Source organism: Dasypus novemcinctus, chromosome 11 (genome assembly GCF_030445035.2).
Source record: "Dasypus novemcinctus isolate mDasNov1 chromosome 11, mDasNov1.1.hap2, whole genome shotgun sequence".
Lineage (NCBI taxonomy): Eukaryota > Metazoa > Chordata > Mammalia > Cingulata > Dasypodidae > Dasypus > Dasypus novemcinctus.
The window spans coordinates 46,478,413-46,500,926 of record NC_080683.1 but is presented as its reverse complement, the minus strand read 5'-3'; the positions used below and the strand labels follow the sequence as shown (position 1 = coordinate 46,500,926).

General features: G+C 36.8%; 1 long non-coding RNA gene across 1 annotated transcript in view; it reads right to left on the bottom strand.

Annotated features, from left to right (window-relative positions):
• Positions 1-18,009, bottom strand: part of LOC111763638 (uncharacterized) — a 93,059-nt gene extending 75,050 nt beyond the window's left edge. Inside the window, exons 1-2 of the long non-coding RNA XR_002796470.3 lie at positions 17,775-18,009; positions 2,520-2,616 (exon numbers count right to left, since the gene is read on the bottom strand). This is a non-coding gene — a long non-coding RNA (uncharacterized lncRNA). The remainder of the gene's footprint in view (positions 1-2,519; positions 2,617-17,774) is intronic.
• Between the last annotated feature and the right edge of the window lie 4,505 nt (positions 18,010-22,514).

Sequence of the window (22,514 nt, the reverse complement as noted above, 5' to 3'; positions counted from 1 at the left end):
AGCTAGGCAACGTCCCTACTCTCTTGAAGCAAAGTCTAGGAAATAGAGGCAGATAATAAACAACTGCACACATCAATAGAGGTAGTGGTATTTGTATAAATGCAATATATTACGAAGATGTGCTAAAATGAGATCACTTTAGCCCTTCTGAATGACAGGAAACCAGGGGAAAACTTGGAGGTCAGAGCAATACAGATGAGAGAATAACAAGTATAGAAGCCCTAACCCTTGGCAGAGCTTGGCACATTCAAGGAACAGAAAGATATATCGAGAGAGACTGGAGCTGGGGTTTCAGAAAAGATGACAGAAAGTGGTGGGGCATGAGATCCATGTCTCCAAGGCCCTCACTAGAAGGAGCAGCCCCTCTTGAAGCTTGTCCAGTCACACACTGCTCCTACTTCCTGCTCTACCCTGCTCCTTCGAGTGGAGTTGAGAGAAAGCTCTGAGGTCTCCAAGACTCCAAAAATTCTGGGAATGGTGCTTCACCTTCTTCCTCTTCTTCCCAGGACAAATATCCTTATCCTCCCTCTTTCTCTGCTCCTACTAGGCCTTCTACCCTCCACAATACCCACCCAGGCAGCAAAGAGTATTCTCTATGTTTAAATTTATGTGGCTACCTCCAGAGACACAAGTTAACAGCTCCCAAGAATTTCATCATTATGCATCCCCCAGTCCCCAAGGCAGCACCTGGTGTGTGCAGTATGAGGGCCTTCAAGAGTACAGACGAAAAGTCTGTGGGAGATTTTCCTTCCCCGTAGGAAGCAGAGAAAAAGCTAGACTATTCCTTTCACTGATATCTCACACTGGGAAAGATTGCCTTCTTCCCAAGTATGAGATATTATACCTCACTGTAATAATGAAAAACACTCAAAGAATGCCATCTATAAATGGATTGTCATGGCATGTTGCTGTGTCTTTGTGATTGTATACAAAGGAAAAATCTTCCATGGAATAAAAGAGTTCAAATATATTTTAGCTGCTGTTCAGCAAAAGGGATTTTCAAAAGTAAATTTCAACAATTCAAGTGTGCTAAGAAATATATCCTTTTGTTTTCTTTGTTATAAAAACAAAATTCCGGGCAGTAATATTTCAGTTATTTGTCAAACATTTTTATGAAAATAAATAAGACAATGCAAAAATATTTGATTCCAGAATAATAGAATCCAAGGGAAAATAGGGATAATTTCAATTTTAATGTCATAGAAAGTATTAGAAGCTAAAACCTCTGAGAAATCTACATGTATTATATGACATGGTAAAGAATTTAGTTTAAGTGGAATTCATATTTATATTATAGAAAAAAACATGATAGGGAAGTGAATGTGGCTCAAGCAATTGGGCTCCCATCTACCCCATAGGAAGTCCAGGGTTTGATGCCCAGGGCCTCCTGGTAAAGGCAAGCTGGTTTTTGTGGCAAGCTGGCCCGTGTGGAGTGCTGGCCTGTGCAGAGTCCTGGCCTGCATCGAGTACTGACCCATGTAGGAGTGCTGCCCCACACAGGAGTTCTGGCCCACGTGGAGAGCTGCCGCAGCAAAATGACACAACAGAAAAAGAGACACAGAGGAGAGATAATTAGAGCAAAGCAGATCAGGGAGCTGAGGTGGTGCAAGAGAATGATCACCTCTGTCGCTCTCCAGAAGGTCCCAGGATTGGTTCCCAGAGTCACCTAATGAGAATGAATACAAGCAGACACAGAAGAACACACAGTGAATGGACACAGAAAGGAGACAACTGGAGGGGGGGGGGCAGGGATAAATAAATAAATCTTTAAAAAAAAAGACATGATAAACATGAAATCTAAATGTGAGTGCTTTTCCTCCTATAACTGCAGGAAGCTATAGACCAATAAAATGAATCTACGTAGCCCAAGCATGTATACATTCAATGAAAACCTTCCATTTGATTAGCATTTTTCCAGACATTAGAGATCCAAAAATAAATTATAAAAAACAGTATTTCTCTGACCACAATGTGTTCTTGGGCATTTACGTTTACTGATGCATACATAAATCATTACAATTTTTAAAATCAATTCCATAATAGCAGTGAGATTCAGAAACAAAGCCATTCATATGAGTGCTTTATGACATAAAAAATAAACAGCTAATATGGCATGAGTTTCTAAATCAGTAAAAATAGTTTCACTTTCAAATTCATTATAGTACTGAGTACTGTTCTATATAATGTGCTCTTCTGGGACTCTGAAAGATAGAAACATAGCTAAGTTGCACTTTTAGCATCCTTTGGAATTATTAATTTAGTAAAATATGGTAGGATGCCTGGTAGATTTATACCAGTAAAACCACTTCATGCAGTCCTCAGCAATTCCTGTTCCATCAGCCTGGAACTGTAAGGTCCCAAGGTCTTTCCAGCTGCTCCTTTTTAGAATTCCTGTCTCCACTCAAATGCCTCCTCCTCAAGATTTTCTCCAACCATTCAGTCTAAATTAGCCCTCTCCAATAAATCTTCCTCTTCTATTTTCAAAGGACACAATACTCATTATTAAATTGTCTACTTACATGTTATTATCCATCTCCTCTACTGGAATTTAAGCTCTATGAAAACAGGAACCTTTTCTTTCCCATCACCTTTGTATTCCAATGCCAAAAAGGATATCTGGAAAAAAATAGGCACAAAATAAATAAGTTTCCAATCACTGAATTGAAGGAACTATAAATAAATACATAGTTTTTTCTTCCTTCCACTCACTTATTCATTTGCTAAAAAACTAGTTATTAAGAGTTTACCATGTACCAGGAAATTAGGTGCTGGGGTCAATATATTGACCTCCCTGAAGGAATTCATGATCTGACCAGAGACAGGCACAGAAACAAATGATGAATCAATACAGTTGGAGAGAGAGTGTATTACAGCAAGAATACAGCAACCTAGGAGCACCAAGAAAGCTAAGTTTGGGAGATGAACCCTGATCTAACTCTTACAGGAGAAATAGAAGTTGGTCAAGAAAAGAAGCAATGAGTAATAAAAGGGAAAATAGGAGAGCCAGAGCATGAAAAATCCTGGCTTTCTGGTTCTGGACCAGCTGGAAGAAGCACATTTCACCACATTACTCTCACTGATTACAACTAAAAACAACAAACTACAACAAAGCTGCTATGAGAAGAGTCTGAAAGGTGGAGGAAAAAGGCTGGCTCGTTAGTGACCTCAGGAATCCAGGGTTGTCATTAGAGCAGGCTGCCCACAGAAACACCGATGGGCTCATACCAAACAAACCCCAGAAAAAGCAAAAGGCCTTATTCTCACTCAAGCTAAAGGACCAGGAAGAAGTCAGCTCTGCAGAATGGGACTTTTTTACTCCGCCCACCCATCTTGCTCCCACAGGCACTGCAGAGACTGTGGGTGGAACCTTGTCAGCAGTCTCCCCACCCTGCACTGACTGGAGCAGGGACAGCAGCTCTTTCCCCTCACCCGGTGCTGTGGAGCCTGTGAGCGCCCACCAGCCGTGGTGTGAGCAGAGGCCATGCCTCCCCTCCACACCGGGCTCTGTGGGAATGACGACGGGAACACCGGCACCCACCCACCTGCTCTAAGTGAGCAGCAATAAAACCGCAGCACTCCAGCCCTCCAGCCCTCCAAACTAGAGCGTAGAGACAGAATTATGAAGAACAGGGAGCGTTCTCTGGAAAAATGGGGGAAGAGACACTGGGGGAGTGGGGTCCTACCAAATTCTTGGCTCTATTGGAAACAATATCTATAGTTTATAAAAAGAATTTTAGGTAAATCTGAACCATTTCCTCCTCCCTCACTTATCCATTCCCACCAGCTCAGAATCACAGTATGAGGCAAATGGTTCTCTGCATTTGAACAGGCACCATCTCCCCTTTTTAAGATTGTATTACACATGGGAGTTATATTTTAAAAATCAGTGAAATAATGTAGTAGGAAGAATGAAGTTCCCCAAGAATGCCCATTCCCTAATGCCAGGAAATGCGAACACATTATCTTACATGGCAAAAGGAACTTTGCAGATGTGAGTAAGATTAAGGACATTGAGATAGAGAGATTATTCTGGATTATTTGGTGAGCCCAATCTTATCACAGGAGTCTTTAAAAGATTTTTTCTGGCCGTGACAAGATAGAGATGCTGTAATGGAAGAAGAGTCAGAGAGAGGCAATATTGCTGACTTTGAAAATCAAGGGATGGGGCCATGAGGCAAGGAATATGAATGACTTCTAAAAACTAGAACAAGCAAGGAAGCTAATTCTCCCACAGAGCCTCTAGAAAGGAACACAACTTGCTAATATCTAGATTCTACTCCAGCAAGACTCATGTTGGAGTTCTGAGCTATAAAACCGTAAGATAATAAATTGGTTTTATTTTAAGCCACTATATTTTTGGTAATTTATGTAAATTGTTATAACAGCAATAGAAGACAAATGCAGCTGGCAACAAGATTTTGACTAGTATTGCTTAAGTTTTATTTGCAAAGCTCCTTTCATTACTCTACTTGAATTATATGACAAAAGAAACTTATTTGTAAGCAAGTAACACCCATACTTTCACAATCAAGTAGTTTGAATGTCTTCATGGTGTTCAATTAGCAACTCAAGTTTAATAAAAATTTCCTAACAAAACAAAATTAATCCCATAGATACCTGTAAATAAATGAAGTGCAAATGAATAGACTCTGAATTTTTTCATGATTTCAGAAGCAAAAGAAACATTTTAATTTGTATTTTCTTCTAAAGTACCTCAAATTACATGTAAAATAGTGTACCACAGAAATGAATGAAATGAAAATTTTTAAAGAGATCTGCTCACTACTCTTTCACACTCTTGGCTCCAGAATCTTGAATATAATGATCAAGTAGGTTACCTACAGTTCAAATAAAAATTAAGTTCCTGGAGAAGTTATGTAACTTATGATCCCTAAAAATAATACATTTATTAACCATGACTAAAATGAGAATATATATTTAAGTGTATAATTAAGAATACATATTTTATATTATCTGAGAAATAAACCCCATGTCTTTGGTTCAGAGGAAGCTCCTTCCCAAGCAAATGTGCTATTTATCAGCTGGGTGGTTTCCCTGTGCAGAGCTGTTCCCCACCCAGAGGCCCACACAACTGTACATAATGTGGAGAATGCTCCCCTTTAGATAAGGTGGCTGATTGCTCCCCTTCCTTTGCCCTCTTGCCAGTTAAGCACACATACACACAGAAACCAGGTGCAAGAAGCAATTACTCTAGGTGTACAGTGGCAAGCTTGGAGGAAGGTAGAGGAATCATGTGTGAAGTTTTTAAAAACACTTTAAGGATAATCAGGAAGTGTATTTTATTCCTATCCCATATTCTTTAAAGAACTAGTATCTCTCTGATTATGGAAGAGTGATACAGGGAAAAACGTCATAAGTCCTATGTACATTTTCAATAATTAATGAAACATCATAATAACCCATGTTTTCATTTCCTTAATGTATGTTTTAAATACTTCTTTTGTAATGACAGAAATAAATTTCTAAGAATTTCCCTAGTGATGATCATTCCAACAGAATTTTGTGATACAGGAATTCCCACCAAATTGTGGGTTGTACATAATTCATTCATTTTATCAGTCAGGATCTGGTTAGAACACAGCAACAATACCAATTATTTAAGAGAGAAACTTTAAATAAAAAATTGCTAGCTAATTATAAAGTTAGCTAACTAGACAACAAAAAGCATAAAAGCAAAAATGAAGCATCCTTAAAGAGGATGGAAGTAGCAACTCCAGGAAGTAGGTACTACCCCTTGGCCTGGGAGGAAAAAAAACAGGAAGCTGGAGAAGTAGCCCCAGGATGCTGAAACTGAGGCTGCTCTGCTGAAGCTGGGGTCTCTGAGCTCAGAGGAGACCCCATGGGCCAGCAACCCAGACCTCTGACTAAGGGATATTGGTTAGCTGGTGTCTCTGAGGGTGAAGGTTCTGCAGGTGTTGGTGGCAAACTGGCTTCTGCTACTGCCTGGTAAGGCATTGCCACTAGCTGAGGGAGGACGCATTGCTAACATGCTCCTCTGAGAAACTCTAATAGCCAGAATGCAAATAGGGAGAAGGGGATGTGGTTCAACTGATAAGAGCATCCACCTATGACATGGGAGGTCCAGGGTTCAAACCCAGGGCCTCCTGGCCCATGTGGTGATCTGGTCCACATGTAGTGCTGCCACACACAAGGAGTGCCATGCCACACAGGGGTGTTCCCCACATAGGGGAGCCCCATGTACAAGGAGTGCGCCCTGTAAGGAGAACTGCCCCATGCAAAAAGTGCAGCCCACCCAGGAGTGGGGCTGCACACATGGAGAGCTGATGCAGCAAGATGATGCAACAAAAAGAGACACAGATTCCCGTGCTACCTGATGAGAATATAAGCAGACACAGAAGAACACACAGCTAATGGACACAGAGAGCAGAAAATTGGTGGGGGGGAGGGGGGGGGTTGGGGGAGGAAGGGGAGAGAAATAAAATTTTAAAAATAAAACTAAATCTTAAAATAAAAAAGAATACAAATAGGAAGGAGCAAGTCCCTTCTTCCTGCTCCAGCCTTGAAGTCTTGCTCTCCTGCTGACTATTGGCAGAGCCTGACAGAAAGCCTGCTCTTGCATCAGACAGCAGAGTATAGAAGCACGGGTTTGGAGTTGAGACAATTATTTAATAACTGGCATTTCATTCAATTTGAAACACTAACATGTACTATTGACAATATTTAAAATATTTACCATTCATAAATTTGACAGACTCCCACCAAATGGAATATTTGATGTTTTTGCTAACACACTGTCTGCCTGAAACTCTGTTCCTCAAAATTTTCATGTTTTTATATTATTATCTGCCCTATAATTCTAATCATGTTACCACCTCTGTAATGACCCAACAACAAGTCCTTTCTTCCTTTTCAGGACTCCCGTGGTATTTTGTGTGTATCTCTTTTACGACAGTCACCACTTCCCAGTGTATATTATGGTTGTTTAATAACTTCTTTAGAGCTCCTTACAGGAATGGTCTGTGGATAATTCTTCTATTCAGCATAGTGTTTTGAGTGTAGTAAGTGTTGACAGAAGGCTGATCTTCCCCTTGACTAGAAGAAAGGTCCCAGATTCCTGAAGAATTGCAGGAGGCTGGAGTCAAACTGCCCACTCTTTTTAACCCTCGGTATCAGAAACCTTAATGGAGAAGAAGGAGGTTTTTACCCCTGAACTGCCTTCCTTTCTGCTCCTCTGTATCTCAGAGGCTGAGAAGCACTGTTAGAACTTGTATATAATCATCCTTTTAGAAGAAAACAAACTTGCCCCCAGTTTACTGCTTCGTGAACCACTTGGTGTCTGATTTGGAGAGAAAGGCAAGTTCTAGAAGCTCCATTTTAATATATGTTCTTAATGGAGTCAGGCCTAAGTACCTTAACCTCAGAACACTATACTTGCTAAAAAAATTGACTTATTATAAAAATTCAAAGGGAGGTAGTGAGTAGAAAATTCTTACAAAGCAGGTGGAAAACATAAAGTACATAAAAACATAAAGTACCATCAAACATTAAACAATATAGTTTGAAGAGAGGAAAAACATAGCAATGTCAATGTCATAATGTCACAGAATGAGTGAGGATCAAAATAAGATTGAAACAGATACATATCTATGCAATCACTAGAGAGTTTTGCAAAAAAATAAAATGCATCATCACTTTTGTTTTATTAAGTTACATTGCAATGGAAAATTAAAGTAATTTATATAAAAATAATTAAACAATTTCTTTCATCAGCCAAGGATCCCACTACTGGGATCTAATCTGGCCCTTAAATATTCAACTGAAGAACTGGTGTCATGGTAAAAATGGGATAGTTCATACCCAAAATCCAAGACTAAGTCCTTAATGCCTTTAAAAGATCAGGAGTAGATTACAGAAAACCAGAAATGCCTTTATTATACTTTGTAGAAAATGAGAAGCAAGTTTACTGACTTGCCTTTGCATAAAGCTTCACTATGTAATTTAAAACATTTCTTTGCAGGAAATTCTGATACTTTATCTAAATCTAGGGTCATCTCACAGAAAAATAGCAGCTGCTTAATAGTCATTAGCATCACCTCCTATATCTTCCATGAATACCTTCCATGTTGCTTATTTTTCTAGGAAGAATATGTTACAGGGAACAGAGCATGATTTTTATAATTTAAAAAAGCTAAAAAATTCTGTCTTGTTATTGGCTAATGCCAAATCTGACCTTGAAAAAGTTACCCTGTGCAACTATTCCTCATCTGTAAAGAAAACACAAGGATAACTTTTAGATTTGTTGTAACAAATGCATGTTGAACAAATACTATTGTATGCATGTCAGGTAGGCAATAAATGTTAACACTTATTTTCCTTGGTAATCTCCGAATTAAAATAACAGTTGACAGAACTTTTCATATTTCACATAGTTGTTTGCCTCCAAATCGAGAAAAATTAGGGCTTGCTTGAATCAGTACAGGGAATGATTTTCTAATGTTATAAATTTTTTTCTTTGCTATATTTGTTAAGTAAACATAATCTCAGTAAGTGGAAAAGATAAATTATTTTATATACATTGTAGGAAACAAATAGTTGGGGTTTCTGTAGACAACCTTTAGAAATACTAGAATTTATGTAGAATGTTGCCTTTGTTTCTCTTATTCCTAGATATTTCCAAGATTTTCAAAACCAAAATTTCACTTGAGTTTTATCCAAAATACGTTAAAAGCAACCAGTAAAAATATTCCTAATTAAATAATAAATTATAATGTAAGTCATTTATATATTGGGCACTTCTGAAATAAATATTTCCATCTTTTCCCAACTTCTTTTTCTTTACCTTCAAAATCCTTCATTACCATGAAATGAATAATCAGTAAATTCCCAGACTATAGGAGCCAGTAAAATAGAAGAGGGAGAAAGAGGGGCTTGGAGGGGGAGAAGAGGAGAGAGAGAGAGAGAGAATAAAAGAGAAAAAGCAAATATAGAGCCAAGTTATTATTCAGCAGTATGTAGCAGCTATAAAAGTTTTACAGGACAAATTTTAGGAAGCAAATATTTATTGTCTGCTTTTTGATAAGGACCCTTTGAAATTTAGGTAAATTGCAGGGTGAAATTGACAATTTTTTGTAGTTTCCCTTAAATACCCATACCTTATAGCAGGGCATTTTCAAGTACCATCTCCTCAGAGAGACCCCTAAACATCCCACTGAAGAACAGCAATCTTTTTCTACCCAATCCCTTAATCATGTTTGCTTTTCTGTAATGCACTGAGCACTGTCAGAAACAATTATGCATGGATTTTTTTTCTCTCTTCCACTCTAGAAAACTCCATAGATGCAAGACCTTTGTCTTTTATTTTTTTGCTTGAGTGGTGCCTGGTATATAATAGGAATTCAATATACATATTTAGTGAATGACTGAGTATAAGATATTTGCTTTAGCACAGCCCAGGAAAGAGGAAAATTAGTGTGAGACACCTAGTAGAGGATCACCAAACCTAAAAGAGCAAAGAAGCAGCAAATGTGTGGTCATTTTAGTAGCTAGACAAACTACTGTTATATTGAGACAGGACCTTACCAATTTCTATACAGAAAAAATTATAAGTTTATCCCAGAGCCCCATTTGTTTTGTCATTTGTAGTTATGCTTAAAATTCTAAGTAAATCATATAGAGTTTTATTAATCTATGTTAGACTCAGCCATTTTCAATGAATGTCTTCCGTTCATTCCATATTTATAAAACCATGTATTAAATCACTCTTTTAGATATTGTTTTACATAAACATTTGAACTTAACTATAAGTTTGGTACCCAGATAGACACTTAAAATATGCTGCATTAACAAGACACATTGTGCAAACCAACATGGAGATGTTTTTGATGGTTGTGAATTTCAACTTGGTGGGTCATAGGGAAGAAATATTTTTTTCCCTTAACATAAGGCAGCTCCTTGAGGAACAAACCATATCTTAGATAATTGAATGCACCTGAGCTCAGCACAGTCACTAACTTCTAGCAGTAAAAATAAAGAGTAGTCATATAAGCTATAGTTATGGTAGTCGTAAGTAGATGTTAAAAGAATAATTAAAATAATAATTATTGTACATTAAAAGAATGCACAATAATTACATTGTATCATAACCAACACCATTATCTTTCTGGGAGGAAACTGATTCCTTTCTAAAAGTTATTCTCAGTAGGTCAGTGCTGTACATTACAGCATCAAAAGGGGAAATATTTTCGTACCAATGCCAGATCCCAGGACAGACATATTAAGTAGAATCTCTTTTTTGTGGAGGTGGATGCAGAGCAGACTTTAGAACATTTACAAGGCCTCCCAGGTCTAGGTAACGCACAGCAGGGACTGAGGACTATGGATGCACACACTCACTGTATGGAAGCATTGAATCACTGCCTTGGGCTTGAGGAAGTATTGGAGCAGGAAGGGTGATCCCATAGGATTATATGCTTGCATGAGGTTTAACTTGTGGGCTAGTTGATTGCTCATGATGTTCATGAAAACAAACAGAAGAGTCTCAAATTATACCAAAATTTGAATAAATGTGTCTATGTTTTAAAAAGATAGAATTAGTCATTCAGGACTCCTGCCTTTTCATTTCTGTGAACCAATCCAGTTTAACATTCAGTTGAGCTCTTTTTCACTAACAAACACGTAAATTAGATGTCTTCTCTTCCCATCAGTAATTCCAATAAATGTTTTCTTATGATTGGTAGGTTTTTGCAGCAAAAAAGAAACACACCAAGTTACTGGAAATTAAACATTTTCTTAAAATTTGATTTGTGGTTTCGTACTGTGAACACGAATTCTCCCTTCCTCTGTCCTCTGCACCTTGTTGAAATTTGGATCAAACTTGTTTTCACCAATAAAAAAGAAAACACTTTCTCCCTAATCATGTCACCCAATCAGCCATGGTCTTGTATTATTAAGTCAGTAGAGAAAACAGAGAGCAAACATTCCTGGCTTTGTTTTTGGAGCATTGGGCTTTATCAGGAGAAACGTGTCTTTTAAGGAGATGCAACAGCTGTTGCATAAACCTTAGGCACATTTACTAGATTCCCTGAGCCCTGTAACCTTCTAATTTTAATATTTTATAGCCTTTCTTATCACATTTACAACACTTTTAAAAATAGTTGTTCATAGGTGTTTCTTTCTCTACCACATTAATATAACCTCCTGAGGAAAAGAGCATATACCCAGCACCTGGCATACATCCTAGCACATATTATTCAGAACTATTGCACTCAACAGCACACAAATAATTCAAATTAGAGTATTCAGGTTTTTTCTTCATTCTTCTCCCAAAACATCAATTCTCTTGGAATAAATTAAGGTTTTTCAGACTTGTAATAAAGGTCATCTGACTATATGCAAATATGTATAATATACACATTTTCCTCTTTTTGACTGTTTTTCCCTTTACTTTAGTGTAAGATTCCCAAAGTTGGATGACAACGATTTGACTCGCTATGCAGTACTAGGGTTTATAGACTATTCAGTGGTGAATTCTTATCCATGATTATTTTTATTACGATTTCAAAGAAATTAAGAAATGTAGTCATCCAGGCCAGAAAAAACTTTTTTATTTATTTTTAAATAGTTTTATTCATATTTATAATCGTATTCATTCTTTATTACACACAAATTAAACTTAGGTCACTGTCTATAGAGCTTTGAGTGAAAACATTAATAAACAAAGTAGTTTTTAACACAAAATCCTGTTTTTCACCCTGAAGAAAAAGAGACGTATTATAAGATATGTAAGAACTAAGAAAATATTCTTCCCGTGGGGTCATGCTGAAAATAGTTATCAAAGGTGTATTTAGCCAACTGAAAGATGAGCATTAAAACCACTTAACTGTGTAATAAAACTAAATAGTTTCTGTGAATATAATTACAAAATCATTCAAATGCTAAAAGAATTAATATAAGAGAATATATAAATTGCAGTCTAATAATTTAATCAAAATCTTAATTGCAAAAGCAAGACTACATTAAAAAGAACAGGGAATACAGATGATAAGAAATACAAGTATGATAATATCTTCAGATAAGTGAGATAAGAATCACATAGTAAGTAGATTATTTAATGTTTTTCAAAAATGTTTGGGAAATAAAGAATAGAATCAAAACAATGGAATATTAAACAAAAGATTTTCTTCTACCCTACTATCAAAAATTTTTTAAAAAGAAAAAATTTAGCTCATGAGAAAAAAGACAAAAAACACAGGAAACAAAAAAGTAATGAAAAATGTATGAGTAAGTTGATATAAGTAAAAATTGACAAAATTTTTGCTATGATATATACAAGAGTTTTAACTACTCTACCCAAAGACAAAAAGAAAAATTGTAATTAGTTTTTAAGAAAATTCTAACCATATGATTTTAAAATAGACACACCTAAACAAGCTGTAGGGAAAGCTTAAAAATTAAGGGTTGTGAAATGTGAAGGAAGAAAATATGTAATAAAATAAAGCAGGATTCTCAAGAGGAATAGCTGGCAAAGTAGAATTCAAGGGGAACAAACAATGAAAAAATTATTGTGTCATGTAAAATTTACAAATTTTTCTATGACAGTGATCAACTCTTATGCTTAATATAGCATCAGAATTGAACAAAAATTTAGAAATACAAGAAAAAAAGTAGTAGCAGGAAGTTATAACATAAATTTTCAGTGTTTGATAGAATAAGTAGGTAGAAAACAAATTATTAGAACATAAAGGACTATTAACATGGAAATGAATTTTTAAAAAAAGAAACAAAAACTTACCCCAAGAAATTTTGGAGCAAATAGGAAAATATGCAAATATGCTGCAATTATAGGATATTTTGAAAATAAAAAATAAAACCACTTTTAAAAATAAGATGATAAATACAAAGTTTATCTTAGTGTCAAATTTTATAGCCTTAAATGTTTCATAATTTACAAAAAATTTACAAAAAATAACTGAGTAAATGGAGAGCCAATTAAAAACAAAATAGTTGAATTCATAAGTAAATTGAGAACAGAATTTTAACAACAACAAAAAAACAGACTTATACCAGCATGTATAAACTTAAATTGAAAAAAAGAACTAAGAAAGAATAAAAGCAGATATAGCAAGTTTTAAATTATTACAAAATACTATGTACAGTCTGTGCTAAATATGCATTATTTCATCCATGTTCATAAAAGCTTAAAATTAAAAGATTTTTCTTCCTCAGTTATTTTAGTAGCTTCCCTTAACACTGATTGTAAAAATATTAGTAATAATAATAAATCAGTCAGACAGATGGAGATTTTAAATACGCCAAACACCCCTGAGAAACTATTTTACTGGAGAAGAAAACAGAAAGACAAGGGATTATTTAGCTTCACATTGTTTTCTTTCCCCTAAAATAAAATTTATAATAATCTTATTTTTTTAAGTTAACAATTCTGAAGACTAATAAAATATAAACAGAAATACTTAAAGACAGAAAATCAAAATAGTATTATAAATTATTTGAAAGTTTATATTCAATTTAATTGTTTAAAAAGATGACTGGCAGGCATGATTGACTTTTTCATGATTATCCCTAGTTCTGCAAACCCCATGCTATGCAATGAAATGAATATGATATGTATCACAGTAAAGTGCAAATTCAATTGAGTAGATCTGGACTCTGGGTATTTCATATCCAATAATTTTTGCTACTAGAAAGCTGAGACAGCAATAATAACTTGATTTGTGCCCTAATGTAACAAAAGTTTTGGATTGTACTATATCCAGAGGAGACTAAGGATGACCAGGAAAAAAAAAAAAAAGAAAACACTTCAATTCAGAAATATATTTTGAAATGTACCAGAGCACAGATTTCAAAATTGGTTCTGAACTTACCCACTGGATTCATTAGCCACTTTTTTTCAATTAAAAAATTATTTAAGTATATCATTCATACTTGAACATACATAAACAATAGTGTAGAAAAGTTGTGAACTTACAAAACAAACATGTGTATCATCATACAGGGCTCCCATATATCACCCCACCACCACCTCCCATTGTTGTGAAATATTTATTACAAACCATGAAAGAACATCATCAAAATATTACTACTAACTTAGCCCATATTTACATTTGGTGTATTTCCCCCCCCAACTCACTTGGTTATTAACATCTTGTATTAGTATTATATATATCTTATAGTTATGAGAAAAATGTTCTCACATTTGTTCTGTTAACCCTAGTCCATCTTTCACCACAGGATTACTGTTATACAGTTCCATGCTCTGTACAATTCATTCAGCATGTGTACTCAGTGACTCTCACATTCACCAGAGTTTTGTGCTGTCACCACCTCAATTTAAGAATGTTTTCATTACTCCAAAAGGAAAAATCCCATACCCTCTCTTACCTCCCTATTATTGCCCCTCAGAAGTGATACCTTTTGCCATTGCTGCAAAAATATTAAAATATTACTATTAACTATCATTCATTGTTGTATTTCCCCTTATTGACCATATTCTTACACTTTGTAAAAGAACATTCTTATATTTATACTATTGACCACAATCTTCATCTAACACCCAAATCACTGCTATACATTCCCTAGATTATTCTCTAGCTTCCTTTCAATTAGCATTTATGTTCACAGACCACAATCACATTTATAAATCAGGAGTGTTAGTTATACTCTCTATAAAGTGTTACCATTAACTCTATTCATTTCCACATTTTCATATTAAATCTTATTAAAAATTGTACACATATTAAACATCAGCTCCCATTCTCAACCCTCATTCTATTAATAGCTCCTAGTAACCTATACTCTAGAGTTTACCTCTGTGAGTTTACTTGTGTTTCGTTCATATTAGTGAGACCATAAAATATTTGTCCTTTTGAACCTGGCCTAATTCACTCAACATATCTTCTAGGTTTATCCATGTTGTAATGTGCATCCTGATTTCATTCCTTTCAAGTGTTCTTTAGTCATTTTAATGCATTGAGATGCAATCCTCTTTAAAACATCTGATTTCAAAGTTTCATTTCTAAATTTTGTATTTGTGAATGGAGAAATATTAAACATCCCAGTGCAGATTTACAGAGATTCTCATCCATCCCATGTTTTCCATCTACAAGACATTTTAGGTTTCTTGGGGATCCATAAGTAATATATAATATATGAGGAAGGTAGACAAATGCCAAACCTCTGTCTACAGAGATAAATTTTTTCAGGAAATGGAAAGAGAAACAGAACTTGCTAAAAGGTTTCCAGGCCTGGTGGTCCAAGCAGTTGAGTTGAAATTTTACCTTAGTAGAATTGAAACTATTAGGTAATATTTAAAAGCAAAATGGAGCCTTTAAATAACATTTCACATGCTGACTATAGAAAAATGAAAACAACTTCTGGGTGACCAGGCAAAACATCAAAAGACTTTAACAAATGGTAAATCACATATCAATACAAATGTGGTACTAAGAGTAAAAATACATTGACATTGTACTGTTATGGGAGAATGTAGTTTTTCTTAAGCCTTTAATCTCCTGGAAGTCTGTTTATTTTCTTAAATTTTTGTAGCATACACATCCTTAGGCATAATATATTATTCAGGCTTTTCTCTTCCAAAGTGAAGCCTTTTTACATTTCAAAGACATAAATCAGAGCTTTCATTCAAAAATAATATTAAAAACTCACTTTCAATAAGTATATTTTGCAGAATATAAAGTAAAGATGTTTCAGCCAGTACAGGGGCAGCAAACATAAGGTTGGTTCCTCATTTGTATCACCTTAATGTAAGTAGCCTCCCGCATTACTCTGCCCTGGTTGTAAAGATAGACTTTCACAGCTGTAAGACATTTAATTACAGTGACAGAAACACAACTGTTCACTTTTCTCTCTTCTATTAAAATAGATTTTTCTTTAAACAAATATAAAATTAGAACTGGAAGCAACTTTTATCATTCATTGTCCCTAAATGCCACTGGAAAAGATGAATAATTGAGCCTGGTTGAAATTCAACCACAAAATATGTTCAATTATTCTCCCGTTTTGCTTGCTAGTGCTTTACACTTTCCAAACTTCTATCTGGCTCAAAGTGGGAAAGGTGAAAGTGTTGTCAGTCTGGTCTGTCTCCACATTCCTACCTGCCTGTTGATTCACTGATCACTGTCATAAAGCAAATAATCCCAATATTATTGAGGGACAAACCCTACTTAGACAAACTACCCACAACTGCAAAAGACACTGAGCTCTTGGCTTTCCACAAAACTTTTTCAATAACCTGCTTTTCTTTAACTGAATTAGAGCCTTCTTTGCCATGGGACTCTGGGACTCAACCAAAGGTACATGGAACAATCAGACTTCACTCAATGCCAGCCCAAAGCATTTTCTCTCACCTAGCTTGGACATCCTGAATGTCTCAGTGCCTGAAAGCTAAGGGATGGGCCTTGTTCTCCTGAGGACTATTAGGCTGGGCCAGACAGCCAACCATCAAGCATTTAGCACATTACTCTTCCCCACCGAACCCCTCTAGATCAGGGGTGTCTACCAGTGTATACGTGATACACACACTGAAAAGTTGAATATAAATTTTAAGTTACCTACATTAGTAAGAGACATAATAGCATCATGGAGTAATAAAGCTGAGCTAAAGTTTGGACATCACCTCTGCTGCAATGACTTCATTCAACAGTTGAAGAAACTCAATCTCAGAAAATGTAACGGCTCACCCAAACTCCCGAAGTCATAGTAGAAAGAGGCACAGGAATAACACTTTGTCAATTTGTATTATTCAGTTCATATGACACTTTAAACATGACTACATTTATTGTAGAAAATTTCAAGAAAAGGATAATATGCATATATGTGTGTGTGTGTGTGTGTGTGTGTATTTTTTTTTAATGCACATACCTCCATAGGCCCCAGTCTGTCTTCTAAGGTTCTGGAAACATTGATGACACCTTGCACATTTAATATTTTCCCACATGCTAAGATTACAGTATTACAAGTGGCATCCATAATAGTAACTAAAGCTTCTCATTCTTCCCATTTAAATTGCCATCTTCTAAACCAAGAGTCTTCATCAAATGAAGTGGAAATCAGACAGGTGTGTTTGTTACGTGTTTGAGGATAGAGAGATAAACAAGGCAATCCATTCCTTAAGCAGAATATAGCCCATCTGGAGAGCCCAAAAGCTGCATAAATCTACCAGTAGGAATTATGCTGGGATCATTTCTAAAGTTCTAAAATTAGAAATAAACTCTTACAATGGAACAAAGGAGAGGAAAGTTATTTATTATGGGAAGAACTGAGGAAGATTCCATGGAAGATATCTTGAACGATGAGTAGGATTTTGACAGAAAGAGACATAGGAAGGTATGAGAAATGAAGAGAACTCTATGAGCAAGGAAGTGCACAGAGGTGGACAAGGGCAGGACCTTTCCAGTGAGCAATGACTAGAAGGCAGAAAGTATTGGAGAATGGATGCAATGATAGTAAGACAAAGAATTGAGAAGTCAGGTCAGAGCCAGCCAGATAATGAAATGCCTTGTAATTGGATGGGAAGAAGTTCATTAAGTTGGTTGGCAACAGGCAGCCAAGAAAAAAATGATCCTTAGTAGAGAAATTATAAGATTTCTCTTAATTACAAAATAATATTAGAAACAATCATAAAAGATTTCCAGATATTCTCCTTCTTAGTCTTCATTTAGATATCCAGAACCTGAATGATCCAATGTACCATCAATTATCTGTAAAATCTTAGTACCAGAGATATTATTTAAATGTGATTTGCTTAATCTTTTACAAACCTCCTGATATTTTCACTCGTTGGCTGCCAAGATTTGAGCTCCAGCACCAGTCATCGCTTAGCAGCTCCTTGGCTGTCCTTCTCCATTCATCCATCACATGCTTAAATTCCATCCAAAATTCTGCAGCACATCTCACTTTTTCCATTTCTTGTAATGCTCATGTTACATTGGCCTCTTGTACACCTGAAAATTAGATTCAAACAATTTCAGGTCCTGATGTTTCAAGCACTTCATGCCTTTGTGCTTACAAAGTGTCCTTCTAGCCCAGATCGCTCTAATCTTGTTAAAACTAGATTTAGGTAGCTTTCTTAGTCAAAGTTCAGCCTGACCGCAAACAAGAACAAGGGTCACTCAGGACTTGTCTGTGAAGTTGAGTTGAAGAAATCAGGCTGTTTATTGATCTGATGTATTATTGCTAAAGCGGGCCTCACTATTCCCTGCCTCTCTCTAACACTTTTTTTTTTCATAAATTTTAAGCTGTCCCATGAAATTATTTTGTGTTGTGATGGTAACTGCTAAATTAATTAAATGTTTTCATTTCATGAAATGGTAATGTTTAACTGAAATGGGCCAATCTCTGCTTACATAGGGAAATCCCTACTTCACCATAGAGAAAGCCCTCTTGAAACATAATTTGTTCTCTCTCTCTCTGTTCTACCATTTCCTTTACCTGTTTTTCATCTTCAAGCACTTATCCCAAATGACTTCCTTAGCAATTCTACATTCAACAAATCAAAACACATTCCTCAGAAAAATATGCCCATTTCAAAGATGAAGATACTGAGGGAAGATATATTTCAGGTTTATACATGATGGTACTTATAAACCTAACAGGGAATCTCAAAGACTCCAAATTTAGACCATGGTTTATAAATTAGTTTGAAAGAGACCATGATTCTTTCTCCTGTCTTGGAAATAATCTTGGTTTTTGGCTAAGAAATCAATTACATCATATCAATTAACTCAAAACAGAAAAGCCTGTCCAAGACTTGTCTGCTCTGGCACTTAGAAGGAATCCAGCTTTGGCTCAAGGAATCTTTCATGTAAATTACCTAGCTTCAGTAGCCACTGCAGAATTCTACCATTTACTTGAATCATCTTGCACTAAATTATTGATTTAGCATATGCTGTTTATGCATGACATGTATTAGTTATCTGCAGAAAAAAATTTTTGTTCAATTTAGCAAATAAATTCAGTTTGTTTACAAAATGTTATTACACATTAAAAAGATCACTCTTTCCCTGCAACTTATTTTTACATAGCGTTTACAAAACCATTGTAATTTCACCTTAATAGCTGTACATTGTAGAAATAACTTTCAATAATAGTCATATTAGCATTAAAATCGCCCCAGTAATTCATTTCTCATGAAAACTACCTACATTTTGTCCTTAACTTGCACTGATAAATAATCACATAAACAGTCATGTACAAAAATAATCAAAGGAGTTGTCATTTATATAGAAAATAGGAGGTAACTGGTTTTGTATCAAATGGTCTGGCTTTGAAGCCAGGAGAACTGGAGCTTACATTTTCCTTCGGCCATTTGCTATTTCTAGGATTTAGGCAAAGTTACTTGGCCTCCCTTTTCAGCAAATATGAGCTATTTATTATAATGATGTTGTTAAAAATAAATAGCATTATGGTTATAATGGATATTCCCTAGTTCAAAGATAACTTAAAGTGTATTCTCAAATATATTAGTTCTTCCCTTTTTCCAGGATGCGAGAATATTGCCATCATGACCGTATGATTTCATTAAAAGGGACTATCATTATTTTCAATAATTGTGTAAATTTTAGGCAAATTAATGATGGAATAATGATTTACTTCTTTCTGATTGTAAAAGCATTTGCCAACAGAGATCTAAAAAGAGAAATTTTTTACTTTAGTTTTTCTAAATTATTATGCATTCTATTTCTAATCTTTAAACTGGTCAATACTATTTCATTTTCCTACTAATTGAATTTGGCAATATATTAGGCTTCATTTTTAAAGAAGTTTTGGGTGACAGAAGGGTTCAACTATGGCAGGGGAGTGCACTGGTGTAGGGTGTCATTGATGGGGTTTGCATGGATAGGAGGGAGTTCTCCAGGGCAAGCATACGGGGTATATAGATATGTTTGGATGTTCATTGGGTATTGTCATAGTGGATAGAATTACACATGAAACTGAGGGAGTGCTGAGTTCCCATCCTGGGGAGCTCTATTGCATTCCCCAGTGGAATAGCAGCAATCCCCCAAGTGCAAGGACAAAGACCAGGAAAGAAGGATGGTCCAATGATGGACCCTTGATACAGATGTCTATACTTTTGAGCCTGTATGTTTGAAATTTCAACTAGGCCTAGAGTTGCAGGGTGCCTAACAGTTACCTCCTGAGAGCCTCCATGTTACTCAAATGTGGCCACTCACTAAGCCAAACTCAGCATGTAAACGCATTACCTTCCCCCCAGTGTGCAACATGACTCCTGGGGATGAGCCTCCCTGGCACCAAGAGATTACTACCATCACCAGCTGTTGATGCAACTAGAAAAAGACCTTGAATAAAAGGGGGAAATGGTAAAGACAAATGAGTTTATATGGCTAAGAGACTTCAGAATGAGTCCGGAGGTCATCAGAGGGGTCACACTTATGCACATCTCAGCAGGATCCCAGAGACAGCCAAAGTAGATACAACACCAGGTACTGGTGCTCCTGAGGGCTATGGAGATACACAGGTTCTATGTCATGGCTCTGAAGTTCAGTGCCTTGCCAGTGGGCCCTACTTGGGAATTTGTGCTCCTGATTGTGATGGAGTTGGACTCAGATGTGACCTCTCTATACATGGCTCTTCTGTCACTTTTACTGAACCAGTGATTGGCGCTGGGGGTTGTGTATGCTTAGGAGACTTGAATCTCTGGACTGGCCATGTGCCAGCTGGGCCCTGAGCCTCAGCAGAGTTGCAACACCTACTCTCTGGTTTGTTGGCCATACCCAGGTCAGCTGACAGGGATGTAAGAATGGTCAACCACCACACCAGGGAACCAAGAGTGTCTACAACTGCAAGGAAGAGAATTGCATCCATCAGCCATGTGAGATCAAAGTCCCCTCTCTATTTAGAGGTGGAGTGGACATCACCATCCCAGGGTGGAGGAATACAATATGGATTAGAGTGGACTTATGGATATTCTACTATAGTACTGCTGTGACTCTAACAATGCAAGAAATTGTATCATTGATGTGGAGACAGTGGCTACAGAAATTGCTGAGGGTAAAGAGAGGGAGGAAAAGGTGTGATATGGAGCATTTTTGGGACTTGTAGTTGTCCTGAATGATACTGCCGGGACAGATGCAGGACATTTTTTATCCTACCATGACCCACTGGATGGACTGGGGGAGAGTGTGAACTATAATGTAAACTGCGGTCCATGTGGTGTGCCGGTGCTCCAGGGTATATTCGCCAAATGCAGTGAATGTGCCTTACTGATGAAAGGGAATGTTGATCTGGGAGGAGCGTGGGGTGGGGTGTGGAGTATACGAGAACATTTTATGTTTTTCGACATAACGTTTTGTGTAATTTATCTATAAAAATAAGACAATAAAGAAAAAAGAGAAATAGTTTAAAGCACACTATATTTTCCTCAACCAACTGTCAAGGAAATCACAAACACCTGTTAAGTAGCCATCAGTCAACCTCCACCTACTCTCACTCTCTTCTTTCAGGAAGTCACAAACACATGCTAAGTGACAATCCTCAGCTACCCTCACCTCCTTTTCTATCTGGTGCTGTTCTGCAAAGGCCTGGTCAGAACTTAAATCCAGAAACCAGGAACAAGCAGTCTCAGATGCTTATCAGACAGGAATTCCCAAAGGCAGGACCCCTTTCCTGCCCCCTCTACCACCCCCACCAACTCCACCACCCACCCCCAACAAAAACCACATTCAAACAATAGAGATTAGTCTCTCTTCTCAGGCTTTGAATTGGGGCCTTTGGAGCTGTAATCCATTGACCCTTACCAGGAGCAGATTTCAGCCCCTCTGGGAGACTGATGATGGGACTTCTTCCCTTACTCCTTTGGATTCCTTGTGCTATGTAAGTGACAAGGAGACTATCACCCTTTGTTATCAGACATGCTGGGTTCTCTAGGTTCTTGGCTATGTTGCATAAAGGATTTTAAGGACATGCCTGTTTAATTAGGCCAGTAAAAAGTTTTATTGAGAAACAACAGAAAAGTGAAAAGTACACACCCAAAACATGGATGTGGGCATCCTCCAGGCAGAGACTCATGCCTGGGGTTGGGTAATTGCTTTTATTACAGCTGTTCTTCCCCCCTTCCCTTTCCTAATGTTGGGAAGGGGCTCCAGCTATTTGCTGTTCTGATTGGTTGTCTTTCAATCCTCACCTGTCAGCTCTCAAGGGACCAATGGGGAAGACTTTGTGTTTGAAGTTATCTGGGGCTTCCTCTGGAGTCCAGGATTTCCAAATGGGACCTCGTGGCCAGGGTCTCCGCAGGGTTTTCCAGCTTTGTTCTTAGTAGTGATCTTCCCTCATGGGGTTTCTAGGTGGGATCTCAAAGCCATGTTCTCTGTCCCAGCTGCAACAAGACATCTTCCCTCATCTTCTCTAACTCCCTATACTAACCTGCCTCAACTCTCCCCACCCCCTGAGAGTTTACAACCTTATTCTTAAGAGTTGAAGGATTATGGTCATTCTTCTGTAGTTGCTTCCTGCTGGTTAGGGGCAGTAGTCCATGTCTGACA